Source organism: Cherax quadricarinatus, chromosome 84 (assembly GCF_038502225.1).
Source record: "Cherax quadricarinatus isolate ZL_2023a chromosome 84, ASM3850222v1, whole genome shotgun sequence".
NCBI classification, from domain to species: domain Eukaryota; kingdom Metazoa; phylum Arthropoda; class Malacostraca; order Decapoda; family Parastacidae; genus Cherax; species Cherax quadricarinatus.
In genome coordinates this window covers 3701563-3717023 of record NC_091375.1, presented here as the reverse complement: position 1 = coordinate 3717023, position 15461 = coordinate 3701563, and positions in this window count along the sequence as shown.

Here is a 15461-nt window from a genome sequence, read left to right as displayed (position 1 = left end):
TACCCATCCATCACTTGTTACACCTACCCATCCATCACTTGCTACACCTACCCATCCATCACTTGCTACACCTACCCATCCATCACTCGCTACACCTACCCATCCATCACTTGTTACACCTACCCATCCATCACTTGTTACACCTACCCATCCATCACTTGTTACACCTACCCATCCATCACTTGTTACACCTACCCATCCATCACTTGTTACACCTACCCATCCATCACTTGTTACACCTACCCATCCATCACTTGTTACACCTACCCATCCATCACTTGTTACACCTACCCATCCATCACTTGCTACACCTACCCATCCATCACTCGCTACACCTACCCATCCATCACTTGTTACACCTACCCATCCATCACTTGTTACACCTACCCATCCATCACTCACTACACCTACCCATCCATCACTTGTTACACCTACCCATCCATCACTTGTTACACCTACCCATCCATCACTTGTTACACCTACCCATCCATCACTCACTACACCTACCCATCCATCACTCACTACACCTACCCATCCATCACTCGCTACACCTACCCATCCATCACTCACTACACCTACCCATCCATCACTTGCTACACCTACCCATCCATCACTCACTACACCTACCCATCCATCACTCACTACACCTACCCATCCATCACTTGCTACACCTACCCATCCATCACTTGCTACACCTACCCATCCATCACTCACTACACCTACCCATCCATCACTCACTACACCTACCCATCCATCACTTGCTACACCTACCCATCCATCACTCGCTACACCTACCCATCCATCACTTGTTACACCTACCCATCCATCACTTGCTACACCTACCCATCCATCACTTGCTACACCTACCCATCCATCACTCGCTACACCTACCCATCCATCACTTGTTACACCTACCCATCCATCACTTGCTACACCTACCCATCCATCACTTGCTACACCTACCCATCCATCACTTGCTACACCTACCCATCCATCATTCACTACACCTACCCATCCATCACTTGTTACACCTACCCATCCATCACTTGCTACACCTACCCATCCATCACTCATTACACCTACCCATCCATCACTTGTTTACACCTACCCATCCATCACTTGTTACACCTACCCATCCATCACTTGCTACACCTACCCATCCATCACTTGCTACACCTACCCATCCATCACTTGTTACACCTACCCATCCATCACTTGCTACACCTACCCATCCATCACTTGTTACACCTACCCATCCATCACTTGCTACACCTACCCATCCATCACTTGCTACACCTACCCATCCATCACTTGCTACACCTACCCATCCATCACTTGCTACACCTACCCATCCATCACTTGCTACACCTACCCATCCATCACTTGTTACAGCTAACCATCCATCACTTGCTACACCTACCCATCCATCACTCACTACACCTACCCATCCATCACTCATTACACCTACCCATCCATCACTTGCTACACCTACCCATCCATCACTTGTTACACCTACCCATCCATCACTTGTTACACCTACCCATCCATCACTCACTACACCTACCCATCCATCACTTGCTACACCTACCCATCCATCACTTGTTTACACCTACCCATCCATCACTCACTACACCTACCCATCCATCACTTGCTACACCTACCCATCCATCACTTGTTTACACCTACCCATCCATCACTCGCTACACCTACCCATCCATCACTTGTTACACCTACCCATCCATCACTCGCTACACCTACCCATCCATCACTTGTTACACCTACCCATCCATCACTCGCTACACCTACCCATCCATCACTCGCTACACCTACCCATCCATCACTCGCTACACCTACCCATCCATCACTCGCTACACCTACCCATCCATCACTCACTACACCTACCCATCCATCACTTGTTACACCTACCCATCCATCACTTGCTACACCTACCCATCCATCACTTGTTACACCTACCCATCCATCACTCGCTACACCTACCCATCCATCACTCACTACACCTACCCATCCATCACTTGTTACACCTACCCATCCATCACTCGCTACACCTACCCATCCATCACTTGTTACACCTACCCATCCATCACTTGCTACACCTACCCATCCATCACTTGTTACACCTACCCATCCATCACTTGCTACACCTACCCATCCATCACTTGTTACACCTACCCATCCATCACTTGCTACACCTACCCATCCATCACTCGCTACACCTACCCATCCATCACTTGTTACACCTACCCATCCATCACTCACTACACCTACCCATCCATCACTCGCTACACCTACCCATCCATCACTTGCTACACCTACCCATCCATCACTCGCTACACCTACCCATCCATCACTTGTTACACCTACCCATCCATCACTCGCTACACCTACCCATCCATCACTCGCTACACCTACCCATCCATCACTTGCTACACCTACCCATCCATCACTTGCTACACCTACCCATCCATCACTCGCTACACCTACCCATCCATCACTTGTTACACCTACCCATCCATCACTTGTTACACCTACCCATCCATCACTTGCTACACCTACCCATCCATCACTCGCTACACCTACCCATCCATCACTTGTTACACCTACCCATCCATCACTTGCTACACCTACCCATCCATCACTTGTTACACCTACCCATCCATCACTCGCTACACCTACCCATCCATCACTCACTACACCTACCCATCCATCACTTGTTACACCTACCCATCCATCACTCGCTACACCTACCCATCCATCACTTGTTACACCTACCCATCCATCACTTGCTACACCTACCCATCCATCACTTGTTACACCTACCCATCCATCACTTGCTACACCTACCCATCCATCACTTGTTACACCTACCCATCCATCACTCGCTACACCTACCCATCCATCACTTGTTACACCTACCCATCCATCACTTGTTACACCTACCCATCCATCACTTGCTACACCTACCCATCCATCACTCGCTACACCTACCCATCCATCACTTGTTACACCTACCCATCCATCACTTGTTTACACCTACCCATCCATCACTCGCTACACCTACCCATCAATCACTCGCTACACCTACCCATCCATCACTCGCTACACCTACCCATCCATCACTCGCTACACCTACCCATCCATCACTTGTTTACACCTACCCATCCATCACTCGCTACACCTACCCATCCATCACTCGCTACACCTACCCATCCATCACTTGCTACACCTACCCATCCATCACTCGCTATACCTACCCATCCATCACTTGTTACACCTACCCATCCATCACTCACTACACCTACCCATCCATCACTCGCTACACCTACCCATCCATCACTTGCTACACCTACCCATCCATCACTCGCTACACCTACCCATCCATCACTTGTTACACCTACCCATCCATCACTCGCTACACCTACCCATCCATCACTTGTTACACCTACCCATCCATCACTCACTACACCTACCCATCCATCACTCGCTACACCTACCCATCCATCACTCACTACACCTACCCATCCATCACTCGCTACACCTACCCATCCATCACTCGCTACACCTACCTATCCATCACTTGCTACACCTACCCATCCATCACTTGTTACACCTACCTATCCATCACTCGCTACACCTACCCATCCATCACTCGCTACACCTACCCATCCATCACTCGCTACACCTACCTATCCATCACTTGCTACACCTACCCATCCATCACTTGTTACACCTACCCATCCATCACTTGTTACACCTACCCATCCATCACTTGCTACACCTACCCATCCATCACTCGCTACACCTACCCATCCATCACTCGCTACACCTACCCATCCATCACTTGTTACACCTACCCATCCATCACTCACTACACCTACCCATCCATCACTCGCTACACCTACCCATCCATCACTTGCTACACCTACCCATCCATCACTCACTACACCTACCCATCCATCACTCGCTACACCTACCCATCCATCACTTGCTACACCTACCCATCCATCACTCACTACACCTACCCATCCATCACTCGCTACACCTACCCATCCATCACTTGCTACACCTACCCATCCATCACTCGCTACACCTACCCATCCATCACTTGCTACACCTACCCATCCATCACTAGCTACACCTACCCATCCATCACTTGGTACACCTACCCATCCATCACTCGCTACACCTATCCATCCATCACTTGTTACACCTACCCATCCATCACTCGCTACACCTACCCATCCATCACTTGCTACACCTACCCATCCATCACTCGCTACACCTACCCATCCATCACTTGCTACACCTACCCATCCATCACTCGCTACACCTACCCATCCATCACTTGTTACACCTACCTATCCATCACTCGCTACACCTACCCATCCATCACTCGCTACACCTACCCATCCATCACTCGCTACTCCTACCCATCCATCACTCACTCACACCTACCCATCCATCACTTGCTACACCTACCCATCCATCACTCACTACACCTACCCATCCATCACTCGCTACACCTACCCATCCATCACTCGCTACACCTACCCATCCATCACTTGTTACACCTACCCATCCATCACTTGCTACACCTACCCATCCATCATTCGCTACACCTACCCATCCATCACTCGCTACACCTACCCATCCATCACTTGCTACACCTACCCATCCATCACTCGCTACACCTACCCATCCATCACTCGCTACACCTACCCATCCATCACTCGCTACACCTACCCATCCATCACTCGCTACACCTACCCATCCATCACTCGCTACACCTACCCATCCATCACTTGCTACACCTACCCATCCATCACTTGCTACACCTACCCATCCATCACTTGTTACACCTACCCATCCATCACTTGTTACACCTACCCATCCATCACTCGCTACACCTACCCATCCATCACTCACTACACCTACCCATCCATCACTTGTTACACCTACCCATCCATCACTTGTTACACCTACCCATCCATCACTTGCTACACCTACCCATCCATCACTTGTTACACCTACCCATCCATAACTTGTAACACCTACCCATCCATCACTCGCTACACCTACCTATCCATCACTTGCTACACCTACCCATCCATCACTTGTTACACCTACCTATCCATCACTCGCTACACCTACCCATCCATCACTTGTTACACCTACCTATCCATCACTCGCTACACCTACCCATCCATCACTTGTTACACCTACCCATCCATCACTCGCTACACCTACCCAACCATCACTCGCTACACCTACCCATCCATCACTTGGTACACCTACCCATCCATCACTCGCTACACCTACCGATCCATCACTTGCTACACCTACCCATCCATCACTTCACTACACCTACCCATCCATCACTTGTTACACCTACCCATCCATCACTCACTACACCTACCCATCCATCACTTGTTACACCTACCCATCCATCACTTGCTACACCTACCCATCCATCACTTGTTACACCTACCCATCCATCACTCACTACACCTACCCATCCATCACTTGTTACACCTACCCATCCATCACTTGCTACACCTACCCATCCATCACTTGTTACACCTACCCATCCATCACTCACTACACCTACCCATCCATCACTTGTTACACCTACCCATCCATCACTCACTACACCTACCCATCCATCACTTGTTACACCTACCCATCCATCACTCACTACACCTACCCATCCATCACTTGTTACACCTACCCATCCATCACTCACTACACCTACCCATCCATCACTTGTTACACCTACCCATCCATCACTTGCTACACCTACCCATCCATCACTTGTTACACCTACCCATCCATCACTCACTACACCTACCCATCCATCACTTGTTACACCTACCCATCCATCACTTGCTACACCTACCCATCCATCACTTGCTACACCTACCCATCCATCACTAGATACACCTACCCATCCATCACTCGCTACACCTACCCATCCATCACTTGTTACACCTACCCATCCATCACTTGCTACACCTACCCATCCATCACTTGTTACACCTACCCATCCATCACTTGTTACACCTACCCATCCATCACTTGTTACACCTACCCATCCATCACTTGCTACACCTACCCATCCATCACTTGTTACACCTACCCATCCATCACTTGTTACACCTACCCATCCATCACTTGTTACACCTACCCATCCATCACTCACTACACCTACCCATCCATCACTTGTTACACCTACCCATCCATCACTCACTACACCTACCCATCCATCACTTGTTACACCTACCCATCCATCACTCGCTACACCTACCCATCCATCACTCACTACACCTACCCATCCATCACTTGTTACACCTACCCATCCATCACTCACTACACCTACCCATCCATCACTCACTACACCTACCCATCCATCACTTGCTACACCTACCCATCCATCACTCACTACACCTACCCATCCATCACTTGTTACACCTACCCATCCATCACTTGTTACACCTACCCATCCATCACTCACTACACCTACCCATCCATCACTTGTTACACCTACCCATCCATCACTCGCTACACCTACCCATCCATCACTTGTTACACCTACCCATCCATCACTCACTACACCTACCCATCCATCACTCGCTACACCTATCCATCCATCACTTGCTACACCTACCCATCCATCACTCGCTACACCTACCCATCCATCACTTGTTACACCTACCCATCCATCACTTGCTACACCTACCCATCCATCACTCGCTACACCTACCCATCCATCACTTGTTACACCTACCCATCCATCACTCGCTACACCTACCCATCCATCACTTGCTACACCTACCCATCCATCACTCGCTACACCTACCCATCCATCACTTGCTACACCTACCCATCCATCACTCGCTACACCTACCCATCCATCACTTGTTACACCTACCCATCCATCACTCGCTACACCTACCCATCCATCACTCACTACACCTACCCATCCATCACTTGTTACACCTACCCATCCATCACTCGCTACACCTACCCATCCATCACTTGCTACACCTACCCATCCATCACTTGCTACACCTACCCATCCATCACTCACTACACCTACCCATCCATCACTTGCTACACCTACCCATCCATCACTTGCTACACCTACCCATCCATCACTTGTTACACCTACCCATCCATCACTCGCTACACCTACCCATCCATCACTCACTACACCTACCTATCCATCACTCGCTACACCTACCTATCCATCACTTGTTACACCTACCCATCCATCACTCGCTACACCTACCCATCCATCACTTGTTACACCTACCCATCCATCACTCGCTACACCTACCCATCCATCACTCACTACACCTACCCATCCATCACTCGCTACACCTACCCATCCATCACTTGCTACACCTACCCATCCATCACTTGCTACACCTACCCATCCATCACTCGCTACACCTACCCATCCATCACTCACTACACCTACCCATCCATCACTTGTTACACCTACCCATCCATCACTTGCTACACCTACCCATCCATCACTCGCTACACCTACCCATCTATCACTCGCTACACCTACCCATCCATCACTCGCTACACCTACCCATCCATCACTCGCTACACCTACCCATCCATCACTTGCTACACCTACCCATCCATCACTTGCTACACCTACCCATCCATCACTCACTACACCTACCCATCCATCACTTGCTACACCTACCCATCCATCACTTGCTACACCTACCCATCCATCACTTGTTACACCTACCCATCCATCACTTGTTACACCTACCCATCCATCACTCGCTACACCTACCCATCCATCACTCACTACACCTACCCATCCATCACTTGTTACACCTACCCATCCATCACTTGTTACACCTACCCATCCATCACTTGCTACACCTACCCATCCATCACTTGTTACACCTACCCATCCATCACTTGTTACACCTACCCATCCATCACTTGCTACACCTACCCATCCATCACTCGCTACACCTACCCATCCATCACTCGCTACACCTACCCATCCATCACTCGCTACACCTACCCATCCATCACTTGCTACACCTACCCATCCATCACTCGCTACACCTACCCATCCATCACTTGCTACACCTACCCATCCATCACTCGCTACACCTACCCATCCATCACTTGTTACACCTACCCATCCATCACTTGTTACACCTACCCATCCATCACTCACTACACCTACCCATCCATCACTTGTTACACCTACCCATCCATCACTCACTACACCTACCCATCCATCACTTGTTACACCTACCCATCCATCACTCACTACACCTACCCATCCATCACTTGTTACACCTACCCATCCATCACTTGCTACACCTACCCATCCATCACTTGTTACACCTACCCATCCATCACTTGTTACACCTACCCATCCATCACTCGCTACACCTACCCATCCATCACTCACTACACCTACCCATCCATCACTTGTTACACCTACCCATCCATCACTCACTACACCTACCCATCCATCACTCACTACACCTACCCATCCATCACTTGTTACACCTACCCATCCATCACTCACTACACCTACCCATCCATCACTCACTACACCTACCCATCCATCACTTGTTACACCTACCCATCCATCACTTGTTACACCTACCCATCCATCACTTGTTACACCTACCCATCCATCACTCGCTACACCTACCCATCCATCACTCACTACACCTACCCATCCATCACTTGTTACACCTACCCATCCATCACTCGCTACACCTACCCATCCATCACTTGTTACACCTACCCATCCATCACTCACTACACCTACCCATCCATCACTCGCTACACCTACCCATCCATCACTTGTTACACCTACCCATCCATCACTTGCTACACCTACCCATCCATCACTCACTACACCTACCCATCCATCACTTGTTACACCTACCCATCCATCACTTGTTACACCTACCCATCCATCACTCACTACACCTACCCATCCATCACTCGCTACACCTACCCATCCATCACTTGTTACACCTACCCATCCATCACTTGCTACACCTACCCATCCATCACTTGTTACACCTACCCATCCATCACTCACTACACCTACCCATCCATCACTTGTTACACCTACCCATCCATCACTTGCTACACCTACCCTACACCTACCTACCTATCCATCACTTGTTACACCTACCCATCCATCACTTGTTACACCTACCCATCCATCACTTGTTACACCTACCCATCCATCACTTGCTACACCTACCCATCCATCACTTGTTACACCTACCCATCCATCACTTGTTACACCTACCCATCCATCACTTGTTACACCTACCCATCCATCACTCACTACACCTACCCATCCATCACTTGTTACACCTACCCATCCATCACTTGTTACACCTACCCATCCATCACTCACTACACCTACCCATCCATCACTTGTTACACCTACCCATCCATCACTCGCTACACCTACCCATCCATCACTTGTTACACCTACCCATCCATCACTCGCTACACCTACCCATCCATCACTTGCTACACCTACCCATCCATCACTTGCTACACCTACCCATCCATCACTCACTACACCTACCCATCCATCACTTGTTACACCTACCCATCCATCACTTGTTACACCTACCCATCCATCACTCACTACACCTACCCATCCATCACTTGTTACACCTACCCATCCATCACTCGCTACACCTACCCATCCATCACTTGTTACACCTACCCATCCATCACTCACTACACCTACCCATCCATCACTCGCTACACCTACCCATCCATCACTTGTTACACCTACCCATCCATCACTTGCTACACCTACCCATCCATCACTCACTACACCTACCCATCCATCACTTGTTACACCTACCCATCCATCACTTGCTACACCTACCCATCCATCACTTGCTACACCTACCCATCCATCACTCACTACACCTACCCATCCATCACTTGTTACACCTACCCATCCATCACTTGCTACACCTACCCATCCATCACTTGCTACACCTACCTATCCATCACTTGTTACACCTACCCATCCATCACTTGTTACACCTACCCATCCATCACTTGTTACACCTACCCATCCATCACTTGCTACACCTACCCATCCATCACTTGTTACACCTACCCATCCATCACTTGTTACACCTACCCATCCATCACTTGTTACACCTACCCATCCATCACTCACTACACCTACCCATCCATCACTTGTTACACCTACCCATCCATCACTTGTTACACCTACCCATCCATCACTTGTTACACCTACCCATCCATCACTCACTACACCTACCCATCCATCACTTGCTACACCTACCTATCCATCACTTGTTACACCTACCCATCCATCACTTGTTACACCTACCCATCCATCACTTGTTACACCTACCCATCCATCACTTGCTACACCTACCCATCCATCACTTGTTACACCTACCCATCCATCACTTGTTACACCTACCCATCCATCACTTGTTACACCTACCCATCCATCACTCACTACACCTACCCATCCATCACTTGTTACACCTACCCATCCATCACTTGTTACACCTACCCATCCATCACTCGCTACACCTACCCATCCATCACTTGTTACACCTACCCATCCATCACTCGCTACACCTACCCATCCATCACTTGCTACACCTACCCATCCATCACTTGTTACACCTACCCATCCATCACTCACTACACCTACCCATCCATCACTTGTTACACCTACCCATCCATCACTCACTACACCTACCCATCCATCACTTGTTACACCTACCCATCCATCACTTGTTACACCTACCCATCCATCACTCACTACACCTACCCATCCATCACTTGTTACACCTACCCATCCATCACTTGTTACACCTACCCATCCATCACTTGTTACACCTACCCATCCATCACTTGTTACACCTACCCATCCATCACTTGTTACACCTACCCATCCATCACTTGTTACATACCCACATCACTACACCTACCCATCCATCACTTGTTACACCTACCCATCCATCACTCACTACACCTACCCATCCATCACTTGTTACACCTACCCATCCATCACTCACTACACCTACCCATCCATCACTTGCTACACCTACCCATCCATCACTCACTACACCTACCCATCCATCACTTGTTACACCTACCCATCCATCACTTGTTACACCTACCCATCCATCACTTGTTACACCTACCCATCCATCACTCACTACACCTACCCATCCATCACTCACTACACCTACCCATCCATCACTTGTTACACCTACCCATCCATCACTCACTACACCTACCCATCCATCACTTGCTACACCTACCCATCCATCACTCACTACACCTACCCATCCATCACTCACTACACCTACCCATCCATCACTTGCTACACCTACCCATCCATCACTCACTACACCTACCCATCCATCACTTGTTACACCTACCCATCCATCACTTGTTACACCTACCCATCCATCACTCACTACACCTACCCATCCATCACTTGTTACACCTACCCATCCATCACTTGTTACACCTACCCATCCATCACTTGTTACACCTACCCATCCATCACTCACTACACCTACCCATCCATCACTTGTTACACCTACCCATCCATCACTCACTACACCTACCCATCCATCACTCACTACACCTACCCATCCATCACTCACTACACCTACCCATCCATCACTTGTTACACCTACCCATCCATCACTCACTACACCTACCCATCCATCACTCACTACACCTACCCATCCATCACTCACTACACCTACCCATCCATCACTCACTACACCTACCCATCCATCACTCGCTACACCTACCCATCCATCACTTGTTACACCTACCCATCCATCACTCGCTACACCTACCCATCCATCACTTGTTACACCTACCCATCTATCACTCACTACACCTACCCATCCATCACTCACTACACCTACCCATCCATCACTTGCTACACCTACCCATCCATCACTCACTACACCTACCCATCCATCACTTGTTACACCTACCCATCCATCACTTGTTACACCTACCCATCCATCACTCACTACACCTACCCATCCATCACTTGTTACACCTACCCATCCATCACTTGTTACACCTACCCATCCATCACTCACTACACCTACCCATCCATCACTTGTTACACCTACCCATCCATCACTCGCTACACCTACCCATCCATCACTTGTTACACCTACCCATCCATCACTTGTTACACCTACCCATCCATCACTTGTTACACCTACCCATCCATCACTCACTACACCTACCCATCCATCACTTGTTACACCTACCCATCCATCACTCACTACACCTACCCATCCATCACTTGTTACACCTACCCATCCATCACTCACTACACCTACCCATCCATCACTCACTACACCTACCCATCCATCACTCGCTACACCTACCCATCCATCACTTGTTACACCTACCCATCCATCACTTGTTACACCTACCCATCCATCACTCACTACACCTACCCATCCATCACTTGTTACACCTACCCATCCATCACTTGTTACACCTACCCATCCATCACTTGTTACACCTACCCATCCATCACTTGTTACACCTACCCATCCATCACTCACTACACCTACCCATCCATCACTTGTTACACCTACCCATCCATCACTTGTTACACCTACCCATCCATCACTCACTACACCTACCCATCCATCACTCACTACACCTACCCATCCATCACTTGTTACACCTACCCATCCATCACTTGTTACACCTACCCATCCATCACTCACTACACCTACCCATCCATCACTTGTTACACCTACCCATCCATCACTTGTTACACCTACCCATCCATCACTCACTACACCTACCCATCCATCACTTGTTACACCTACCCATCCATCACTCACTACACCTACCCATCCATCACTTGTTACACCTACCCATCCATCACTCACTACACCTACCCATCCATCACTTGTTACACCTACCCATCCATCACTTGTTACACCTACCCATCCATCACTTGTTACACCTACCCATCCATCACTCGCTACTCCTACCCATCCATCACTTGTTACACCTACCCATCCATCACTTGTTACACCTACCCATCCATCACTCGCTACTCCTACCCATCCATCACTTGTTACACCTACCCATCCATCACTCACTACACCTACCCATCCATCACTCACTACACCTACCCATCCATCACTTGTTACACCTACCCATCCATCACTCGCTACACCTACCCATCCATCACTTGTTACACCTACCCATCCATCACTTGTTACACCTACCCATCCATCACTTGTTACACCTACCCATCCATCACTCGCTACACCTACCCATCCATCACTTGTTACACCTACCCATCCATCACTCACTACACCTACCCATCCATCACTTGCTACACCTACCCATCCATCACTCGCTACACCTACCCATCCATCACTTGTTACACCTACCCATCCATCACTTGCTACACCTACCCATCCATCACTCACTACACCTACCCATCCATCACTTGCTACACCTACCCATCCATCACTTGTTACACCTACCTATCCATCACTCGCTACACCTACCCATCCATCACTCACTACACCTACCTATCCATCACTCGCTACACCTACCTATCCATCACTTGTTACACCTACCTATCCATCACTTGTTACACCTACCTATCCATCACTCACTACACCTACCCATCCATCACTTGTTACACCTACCTATCCATCACTCACTACACCTACCCATCCATCACTCACTACACCTACCCATCCATCACTTGCTACACCTACACCTACCCCATCCATCACTCGCTACACCTACCCATCCATCACTTGTTACACCTACCCATCCATCACTTGTTACACCTACCCATCCATCACTTACACCTACCCATCCATCACTTGTTACACCTACCTATCCATCACTACACCTACCCATCCATCACTCACTACACCTACCCATCCATCACTTGTTACACCTACCCATCCATCACTCGCTACACCTACCCATCCATCACTTGTTACACCTACCCATCCATCACTTGTTACACCTACCCATCCATCACTCGCTACACCTACCCATCCATCACTTGTTACACCTACCCATCCATCACTCGCTACTCCTACCCATCCATCACTTGCTACACCTACCCATCCATCACTCACTACACCTACCCATCCATCACTTGTTACACCTACCCATCCATCACTCGCTACACCTACCCATCCATCACTTGTTACACCTACCCATCCATCACTCGCTACTCCTACCCATCCATCACTTGTTACACCTACCCATCCATCACTCGCTACTCCTACCCATCCATCACTCACTACACTTATCCATCCATCGTTCACCACCCAGAAAGCCTTGTATCAGTGTATGACCTTCACGGGTTTAGCGCCTCCGTTATTACAGGACGGAGGATCAAGCCTCCACCAGTCCATTTTAACAGAATTTATAAAATATAAATATTAAAAGCTGTTTATACACGAGTGTATTATTACTAGTCAGGGGAAAGCGCTAAACCCGTAAAGGTCATACAGTGCCTGGAGATTAAAAAGTTATCAGGTTTAATTTAAGGGATGTAGCTCTAAATCCTTGGATCACGAACCCTTCGTTCCCCTCCCGTTGAAGGGATTATATAGAAAAAAGATGACATGTTATGATGACTTAACGTAGAGTAAAATACCAGTTGTCGGTATTGGTCTCCAGTATTGTTGTTCCTTATATCTGCTTGGTGCTACACAGTGCCGGGGGAATGAGAGATAATCAGGTTTGTTCCAAGGAAAGGGAGAGTAGCTCCAAATGCTTGGACTAAGAGCCCTTCACCAGCCAATGAATGTCCTAAATTTTTGGAATCTTGTTGGAAATTTGTCTGTCTGACGTGAGGAACATGTGAATGTCCGTGTCCTCTCCGTTAATGTCATCCAAATGACTTGAGACCCGTGTCAGGAGGCACTTGCTCTGCATCCTGACAAATGCTAAAACAATAATGCTATCCGATGATGGTTGTGTCACAGGTGGAAGCAGATTTTACAGTCCGTCTTCTTAAGGCAGCATCTAACTGTTTTTAAGACAGTCAAATGGGTGACTGTTTCAGGAACCTTAAGGTGTATCATGTCAGTTTTTCCACCTCGCTCGGTGGCTACAAGTTGTCTGTTCGTCAGGCGTATCCATTTGTCGCCTTTATCTTTTATTTTTTTTTCATTGTGGTATATTATGATTTGCTATTTTTCATGGAGGACAATCAAACCTAACTTGACCGAGAAATTTTGTGAAAACGTATGTGAAAAAAATATACAAATTTTTATGAGTTTAAGAGGTAGGGTTGAGTTTTACCACCGTTTGGACTATTGACAAAGGAGCATATCCTTCTACAAGAAGTCTTGCATCCACTACACAAATAA